General features: G+C 47.4%; 1 long non-coding RNA gene across 1 annotated transcript in view; it reads right to left on the reverse strand.

Moving 5' to 3' along the window:
- The window catches only part of LOC140732721 (uncharacterized), a 175,952-nt gene extending 166,103 nt beyond the window's left edge, over window positions 1-9,849 (reverse strand). The window contains exon 1 of the long non-coding RNA XR_012100122.1: window positions 9,748-9,849. This is a non-coding gene — a long non-coding RNA (uncharacterized lncRNA). The remainder of the gene's footprint in view (window positions 1-9,747) is intronic.
- Window positions 9,850-10,144: the final 295 nt, after the last annotated feature.

A 10,144-nucleotide genomic window follows, 5' to 3' on the forward strand; every position in this document is an offset into this window, starting at 1 on the left:
GGACTTGGACAATGGGAACATGGACAGCCGCGGACCTTGGACTCGGATGGGGGGAACATGGACAGCCACGGACCTTGGACTTGGACCCTGGGGAACACGGACAGCCGTGGACCTTGGAAACAGGGAACTGGGATCGCCGCAGCCATGACTTGGACAGTGGGAACATGGACAACCGCGGACCTTGGACTTGGATGGGGGAACACGGACAGCCGCGGACCTTGGACAGGGGGAACATGGACAGCCACGGACCTTGGACTTGGACAGGGGGAACATGGACAGCCGCGGACCTTGGACTTGGATGGGGGAACACGGACAGCCACGGACCTTGGACTCGGACAGGGGGAGCATGGACAGCCACGGACCTTGGACCCGTTAAGGGGGAACTGGGACAGCCGCGGACCTTGGACTTGGACAGGGGGAACATGGACAGCCACGGACCTTGGACTTGGACAGGGGGAACATGGACAGCCGCGGACCTTGGACTCGTTAAGCGGGAACATGGACAGCCGCGGACCTTGGACTCGTTAAGCGGGAACATGGACAGCCGCGGACCTTGGACTCGTTAAGCGGGAACATGGACAGCCGCGGACCTTGGACTTGGATGGGGGGAACATGGACAGCCGCGGACCTTGGACTCGTACAGTGGGAACATGGACAGCCGCGGACCTTGGACTTGGACAGGGGGAACATGGACAGCCGCGGACCTTGGACTTGGACGGGGGGAACATGGACAGCCGCGGACCTTGGACTCGTTAAGCGGGAACATGGACAGCCGCGGACCTTGGACTCGGACAGTGGGAACATGGACAGCCGCGGACCTTGGACTTGTTAAGCTGGAACATGGACAGCCGCGGACCTTGGACTTGGACAGGGGAAACATGGACAGCCGCGGACCTTGGACTTGGACAGTGGGAACATGGACAGCCGCGGACCTTGGACTTGGATGGGGGAACACGGACAGCCGCGGACCTTGGACTTGGACAGGGGGAACATGGACAGCCGCGGACCTTGGACTTGGACAGGGGGAACATGGACAGCCGCGGACCTTGGACTTGGACAGGGGGAACATGGACAGCCGCGGACCTTGGACTTGGACAGGGGGAACATGGACAGTCACGGCCATGACTGGGACCACCACGGCCCTTGGACTTGGAGACTGGGACCTTGATTCACCGTCGCCAGACACTTGGATACCATGGATCACTGCAGCCAGAAACGTGGACACCAAAACACAGGACAAGGAATCTTGAACCAGGACTCCTCCTTCAGATCAGGCATCGAGCCGGGACTCTTCTTTGGGGGTAGACACAGACACTGGGCATGACATCGAGCCGGAACTCCGCCTTCCACTCAGGCACTGAGCCGGGACTCTTCGGGGGTAGACATGGACAAGGGGCATGAACATCGAGTCTGGACTCTGCCTTCAACTCAGGCACCGAGCCAGGACTCCTCTTCAGGGGGTAGACACAGACACTGGGCATGAACATCGAGTCAGGACTCCGCCTTCCACTCACCTCTGGTAGATTGACCTTCCCCGGACCCACTCTGGTGACGGAAGGTGAATTGCTGGCACTCCGATGCGGGCTGGATCACTCTGGTGACGGAAGGGGAATTGCTGGTACTCCGATGCGGGCTGGATCACTCTGGTGACGGAAGGTGAATTGCTGGTACTCCGATGCGGGCTGGATCACTCTGGCGACGGAAGGTGAATTGCTGGCACTCCGATGCGGGCTGGATCACTCTGACGACGGAAGGGGAAATGCTGGTACTCCGATGCGGGCTGGATCACTCTGGTGATGGAAGGTGGATTGCTGGTACTCTGATGCGGGCTGGATCACTCTGGTGACGGAAGGTGAATTGCTGGTACTCCGATGCGGGCTGGATCACTCTGGTGACGGAAGGGGAATTGCTGGCACTCCGATTCGGGCTGGATCACTCTGGTGACGGAAGGTGAATTGCTGGCACTCCGATGCGGGCTGGATCACTCTGTCGACGGAAGGGGAAATGCTGGTACTCCGATGCGGGCTGGATCACTCTGGCGACGGAAGGTGAATTGCTGGCACTCCGATGCGGGCTGGATCACTCTGACGACGGAAGGGGAAATGCTGGTACTCCGATGCGGGCTGGATCACTCTGACGACGGAAGGGGAAATGCTGGTACTCCGATGCGGGCTGGATCACTCTGGTGACGGAAGGTGAATTGCTGGTACTCCGATGCGGGCTGGATCACTCTGGCGACGGAAGGTGAATTGCTGGCACTCCGATGCGGGCTGGATCACTCTGGCGACGGAAGGTGAATTGCTGGCACTCCGATGCGGGCTGGATCACTCTGGCGACGGAAGGTGAATTGCTGGTACTCCGATGCGGGCTGGATCACTCTGGTGATGGAAGGTGGATTGCTGGTACTCTGATGCGGGCTGGATCACTCTGGTGACGGAAGGTGAATTGCTGGTACTCCGATGCGGGCTGGATCACTCTGGTGACGGAAGGGGAATTGCTGGCACTCCGATTCGGGCTGGATCACTCTGGTGACGGAAGGTGAATTGCTGGTACTCCGATGCGGGCTGGATCACTCTGGCGACGGAAGGTGAATTGCTGGTACTCCGATGCGGGCTGGATCACTCTGGCGACGGAAGGTGAATTGCTGGTACTCCGATGTGGGCTGGATCACTCTGGCGACGGAAGGTGAATTGCTGGTACTCCGATGCGGGCTGGATCACTCTGGCGACGGAAGGTGGATTGCTGGTACTCCGATGTGGGCCTGATCACTCTGGTGACGGAAGGTGAATTGCTGGAACTGCGATGCGGGCTGCATCACTCTGGCGACGGAAGGAGAATTGCTGGTACTCCGATGCGGGCTGGGGCACTCTGGCGACGGAAGGTGAATTGCTGGTACTCCGATGCGGGCTGGATCACTCTGGGGACGGAAGGTGAATTGCTGGTACTCCGATGCGGGCTGGATCACTCTGGCGACGGAAGGTGAATTGCTGGTACTCCGATGCGGGCTGGATCACTCTGGCGACGGAAGGTGAATTGCTGGTACTCCGATGTGGGCTGGATCACTCTGACGACGGAAGGTGAATTGCTGGTACTCCGATGCGGGCTGGATCACTCTGGCGACGGAAGGTGAATTGCTGGTACTCCGATGTGGGCCTGATCACTCTGGTGACGGAAGGTGAATTGCTGGAACTGCGATGCGGGCTGCATCACTCTGGCGACGGAAGGAGAATTGCTGGTACTCCAATGCGGGCTGGATCACTCTGGCGACGGAAGGTGAATTGCTGGTACTCCGATGCGGGCTGGATCACTCTGGCGACGGAAGGTGAATTGCTGGTACTCCGATTCGGGCTGGATCACTCTGGTGACGGAAGGTGAATTGCTGGTACTCCGATGCGGGCTGGATCACTCTGGTGACGGAAGGTGAATTGCTGGTACTCCGATGCGGGCTGGGTCACTCTGGCTTGTCGTAGCGGTGGCAGCAACTTGCGAAGGCTTCTTAACACTCTCGCCCCGAACAGCTAAAGCCAGGGGCTTATAAGCTGCCGGTTCGGTTCGAGGGCAGATTACCTTGATTGCCAAGCTCAAGGGACGTGTGAAACGGAACTAGAAGGGAACAAGGTGTCAATGGTCTGGATTGCAACCTAACTAAATTTAAAGGGGAACCGATCCGGACCATGACAAAAAGTTTGAGAGAGCCATGGTTTTCAAGGGATATTGGAAACTTGGTTAGGAAAAAGAGAGATATCTACAATAAATATAGGCAGCATGGAGTAAATGAGGTTCTCGAGGAATATAAAGAACGTAAGAAGAATCTTAAGAAAGAAATTAGAAAAGCTAAAAGAAGATACAAGGTTGCTTCGGCAAGTAAGGTGAAAATAAATCCAAAGGGTTTCTACAGTTATATTAATAGCAAAAGGATAGTGAGGGATAAAATTGGTCCCTTAGAGAATCAGATTGGACAGCTATGTGTGGAGCCGAAAGAGATGGGGGAGATTTTGAACAATTTCTTTTCTTCAGTATTCACTAAGGAGAAGGATATTGAATTGTTTAAGGTAAGGGAAACAAGTAGGGAAGTTATGGAAACTATGACGATTAAAGAGGAGGAAGTACTGGCGCTTTTAAGGAATATAAAAGTGGATAAATCTCCAGATCCCGACAGGATATTCCCTAGGACCTTGAGGGAAGTTAGTGTAGAAATAGCAGGGGCTCTGACAGAAATATTTCAAATGTCATTAGAAATGGGGATGGAGCCGGAGGATTGGCGTATTGCTCATGTGGTTCCATTGTTTAAAAAGGGTTCTAAGAGTAAACCTAGCAATTATAGGCCTGTCAGTTTGACATCAGTGGTGGGTAAATTAATGGAAAGTATTCTTAGATATGGTATATATAATTATCTGGATAGACAGGGTCTGATTAGGAACAGTCAGCATGGATTTGTGCGTGGAAGGTCATGTTTGACAAATCTTATTGAATTTTTTGAAGAGGTTACGAGGAAAGTTGACGAGGGTAAAGCAGTGGATGTAGTCTATATGGACTTCAGTAAGGCCTTTGACAAGGTTCCGCACGGAAGGTTAGTTAGGAAGGTTCAATCATTAGGTATTAATATTGAAGTAGTAAAATAGATTCAATGGTGGCTGGATGAGAGATGCCAGAGTGTAGTGGTGGATAACTGTTTGTCAGGTTGGAGGTTGGTGACAAGTGGTGTGCCTCAGGGGTCTGTACTGGGTCCAATGTTGTTTGTCATATACATTAATGATCTGGATGATAGGGTGGTAAATTGGATTAGTTAAGTATGCAGATGATACTAAGGTAGGTGGTGTTATGGATAATGAAGTAGGTTTTCAAAGCTTGCAGAGAGATTTAGGCCAGTTAGAAGAGTGGGCTGAACGATGGCAGATGGAGTTTAATGCTGATAAGTGTGAGGTGCTACATTTTGGTAGGAATAATCCAAATAGGACATACATGATAAATGGTAGGGCATTGAAGAATGCAGTAGAACAGAGTGATCTTGGAATAATGGTGCATAGTTCCCTGAAGGTGGAATTTCATGTGGATAGGGTGGTGAAGAAAGCTTTTGGTATGCTGGCCTTTATAAATCAGAGCATTGAATATAGGAGTTGGGATGTAATGTTAAAATTGTACAAGGCATTGGTAAGGCTGAATTTGGAGTATTGTGTACAGTTCTGGTCACCAAATTATAGGAAAGACGTCAACAAAATAGAGAGAGTACAGAGAAGATTTACTAGAATGTTACCTAGGTTTCAGCACCTAAGTTACAGGGAAAGATTGAACAAGTTAGGTCTTTATTCTTTGGAGCATAGAAGGTTGAAGAAGAACTTGTTAGAGGTATTTAAAATTATGAGGGGGATAGATAGAATTGACGTGGATAGGTTTTTTCCATTGAGAGTAGGGGAGATTCAAACAAGAGGACATGAGTTGAGAGTTAAGGGGCAAAAGTTTAAGGGTAACACGAGGGGGAATTTCTTTACTCAGAAAGTGGTAGCTGTGTGGAACGAGCTTCCAGTAGAAGTGGTAGAGGCAGGTTCGGTATTGTCATTTAAAGTAAAATTGGATAGGTATATGGACAGGAAAGGAATGGAGGGTTATGGGCTGAGTGCGGGCCAGTGGGACTAGGTGAGAGTAAGCGTTCGGCATGGACTAGAAGGGCCAAGATGGCCTGTTTCTGTGCTGTAATTGTTATATAGTGATATCTAATTGTACTTGAATAAATGAGAGAACCAGTTTACCCTGTTAAATTTGTGAGGTTCCTTCATTGGACCTGTGTGGCATGTGGCCAAGTGGTTAAGGTGTTGGACTAGTGATCTGAAGGTCATGAGTTCGAGCCCCAGCTGAGGCAGCATGTTGTGTCCTTGATCAAGGCACTTACCCACACATTGCTTCAGTCTACCCAGCTGAAAATGGGGGTTAACCTCGCGATAGACTGGCACCCTATCTGGGGAGGGAGGGGGGTGTCTCAAACTCTCAGTCGCTTCACGCCACGGAAACCGGCAGGGCAGACTTTAACTTAACTTTTCATAGGACCTAGATTTGCCATAGAAATTTGAATCCTAATAGGAGTTTGTTTCTGGCTTTTGTTTCTGAAATTGAGTCAAATAATATTTCATCAGCTTGGCTCAACTCTTGCCAATTAACAACTCTATACCTCAATTTTGCATTTTTGATGATGATGTGTACTAAGTCTACTAGGAAACCAAGGACAGCAAGACAATTCCTCCTCATAATGATTACTTGAAAGTCAAAGTTGAATTTATTGTCATATATGTATAAATACATATATGACATATACGCATTGTCATATGCACAAATATGTATATGCTCAGGTGCAATGAAAAACTTATGTGCAGCAGAATTGCGGGCATGTTGCATCATAGCAGCAGCATTTACAAGCGAAACATAAATTATGCAAAATTTTCCAAGATAGAACACAATTAGGATAAAAACAACAAAGTCTTTTGTGATGTAAAGTTGTCAAAGTGGTCATAATGTTTCTATACTGAGGTGTTTTTAAGATTGTGCCCGTGTCCAAATAGCTGAAGGGAGGCAGCTGTGCAGTATTTCAATTTGTTATTCCCGTTTCCAACACTCTCATTAATGTGCTCGGTATTGTTTTCACACGAAGCCGAGAGTTGCCATGCTGGCCATTATACAATGAATTTCCATTTTTATCATGGGGCCAGATCTCTTCTTTCACACACAAAGGATCTTAACCAATGCCTGGTAATGGAAGTTAATAAAATGATAACTGGCCACCGAGTCTTTCTGGGCTGTATGCCCTGCCTTAGGAGTCTCATCCACTATGACACTTTCTATAGGAGATTATTGGCAACAGTGTGCAGGTCAAGTAACTAGCTGCCTCTACAGCCAATCAGACTGTAGAAATGATATTGAGTCATACAGTCTAACCATGAAGCATCAATCAAAGAGTATAACTTAGATAAATCAGATAACTTAGATATATCTTCAGATAAATCAGAAGAAAGAGACCAGAGGAATTATGGGAATTAAGAGAGCACAATGAAAGACACAAAACAATATAAGAAAGCATTCTGTCATTAAACCAAAAGCACATATTAGATTCTGAAGAATGAAGACTCCAGACTTTCAAAATTTGATCTGTGGATATCGCAATGAAAGGGGCAAAAAGAAAACAAAATATATTTTAGTTATTTTTAATAAACAACTCAGATTCGATCGTGTGAAGAATCAGAGGACCGGGAGAATTGCTTTCACATTTCTGAGTTTTACTGCATGGGTATGGATGCCAAGAGTACTGATAGTCTCAGTGGAGGCCAATGTTTGAGGAAATCACAGTTTCTATTGCACTGCCTTTCAAAATACACGAGTGCTAGTGTTTCAGTTTTTTTGTGAAATATGATACACAACCAGAGGGAACTAATGACAGAAGCTTTCAATAAATGTATTCCAAAATTAAATGCCGTGATATAGGAATCACTCTTAAGAGGCCTTCCTGGAATTTGAGCTCAGTTTTACAAACAGTCATAATCAGAGACCAATACAGCAGGTAAACAATCACGTAGCCCAGCTCAACTAGACCAACCAAAATGCCCATCTTAAGCATCTTTTTAAGCTTCCCTATCTATGCTCTGTCGCCATGTCTTTTAATCATGGCCACCACACAGGCCATGCTCTCTTCTCACTGCTGCCACTGGAAGGAGGTACAGGAGCCTTAGGTCCCACACCACCAGGTCCAGGAACAGTAATTACCCTTCAACCATCAGGCTTCTCACCTCAACTCTGAACTGATACCGCAACCTATGGACTCTCTATCAAGGATTCTACAACTCATGTTCTCGGTATTATTTACTTTTTTTTCTTTTTTATTTGCACAGTTTGTTTTCTTTTATATATTGGTTGTTTGTCTGTCTTTGTGTTTTTCATTGATTCTGTTGTATTTCTTTGTATTACTGTGAATGCCTGGAAGTAAATAAGTTTCAAGGTAGCATAGGATGATAGATGTAATATATACTTTGAACATACCAACTTAAATGTTTTTATTGTGCCTACCTCTAACAATTCCTCTGGCAGCTCATTCCTTATATGCACTACCCTCTGTGTGAAGAAGCTTTCCCCCGGTTCCTTTATCTCTTCCCACCTTAAACCTACACCTTCTCGTTTTAGTTTCCCTTTCCTGGGCCAAAGTCTGTGTGCATCCATCCTATCTACATCCCTCAAGATTTTGCACGTACCAATAAGGCCATCCTTCAGGCTCCTAGGGTCCATGGCATCATGTCTTAGCCTATCCACCCTCAGGCCCTCGAGCCCTGTCAGTATCCAAGTAGATCTGCAATCTTTCCAGTTTAATGGCGTCTTTCTTATAACAGGGTGACCAAAACAGTCAATGATACGATATATAGAACAACTCCGCCTTTACAACCCTCCATAGACAGTCCATCTCTAACTACAACCTCTGACTTCCATCCAACCAATGATAGCAACCATGAATACAGCCTCCTTCTGGTCTGGATTGTTCAAGTCCAAACCATGTGGTATTTGCATCCAAAATTATTTGTGAACTCGTGACAATTTTTGACACGGACAGGCGTTAATCAGTCTCTTAAATGCTTGCTGCCTCAGAGTGGATGACTTGGATTTATCCCACACACCAGCTCTTGATCTAGAACTACCGTGCACTCCAGCACATCAAGAGCTTCTCTAGGTATTGTTCAGTTTGGTCTGGATCTGAGCCCAGTCGATGATCATTTGCCAAAGCCTGCTTATGTTTATGAATTACAGCTGTGAATGTGTGTGAACAACTCTGATCAAGCAGTGCTGAGTGATCTGGGAAACACACTGTGCAATCATGACAGCCCTTAACCCTTGTCATGAAAGGACTTTCAATCTTGCTTCAGTGAATAGCACAAAACTGAGAAAGCAAGTTCATGGCAAACACATGCCCAACTGTGGCTAACTCAGGGAAGGCTTTAAAAAAGCTGCATCTTCAGGTCACATCTCCTCAAGTACACTGCTGCTCATTTAAACCAGATCTACAATGGTGGCGTTTCCAGACTGAAACCAAACATCAACAGGCATAGTGAACCAGACTGGGCTGAGAAGAGTTCACAGATAAGGGAGAGAAGGGCCAAGGCGCCAGTGATGGAGAACATGGTCAATTTTATACTTGAAGACAGCTGCTCATAAATGATTTATGGATGAAAACATGGATTGAAGTTAATGTCCATGTAAGTTTATCTTGCTGCCAATGGTGTTTTTCATGTCACGAAGGGTTTGAGTACTGAGGAGATGTCCACAACCACATCTTCTCCATCATCACTCGTTAAATAGAACTGCCTTGTGATTAAATAATTGACATCAGGGTGATGTTTTAGAGGAGCTTTTACAAGGCTAGCTTTCCTCTCCTTTTCTTTCAAGCTAAGGTACTTATCCATAATATTTTAAAGTAATATCAAGATGAGGGAATAGCCAACATGACAGATACCCTTGATGATACTGTTAGCCTTCCTGATGCAGCACACCATAAAGACAGACTGAACAGAAGAAAGTGACAAGATGGTAAAGGATTGGGAAGTGTCTACCACTCTCTGTATGTTCTGTTGGTCCAGACCAGAACAGTTATCATCCCAGGCTGAGACACAACTTGTACATATACTTTCTATCATGCCGAAGTTTAATAGTATTAGATGGTCCACAATGATCATCAAGCGTCTATTTGCAATAAAGCTGGAGATCCTGTGGTGAGTAACTTACCGTCTGAAGGCTGATTTATACTTGTGTATCGCATCTATGCAGTAGGTACCATGTACCCTACGCCATACCCAACGCCGTAGAGTGACGTGCACCTCCCCAAAAAAGTAACTCACGCGTCGCGGCAATGCAGACCACAACAACTGTGATTGGTCCACTTGGTAGCATCGCATTTCCTCCTACGCATTTCCGGTTGCTTCTTCTCCGCCATGTCTGCACACCGATGCAAAATAGATAAACCAAATCGTCAAATCTACCTGCCGACATGCAAAAGTGTTTGAAATGCATTTCCTCGTCCATGTCTCTCACGAAGAAACTCAACACAGTACTATAGAAACCCCACCGCCAACTAGCATTCTGGCGCACACCAACGCACGCTCGCTACGGCGTAGAGCAACAT

Source organism: Hemitrygon akajei, chromosome 1 (genome assembly GCF_048418815.1).
Source record: "Hemitrygon akajei chromosome 1, sHemAka1.3, whole genome shotgun sequence".
In the NCBI taxonomy this organism is placed as follows: Eukaryota; Metazoa; Chordata; class Chondrichthyes; order Myliobatiformes; family Dasyatidae; genus Hemitrygon; species Hemitrygon akajei.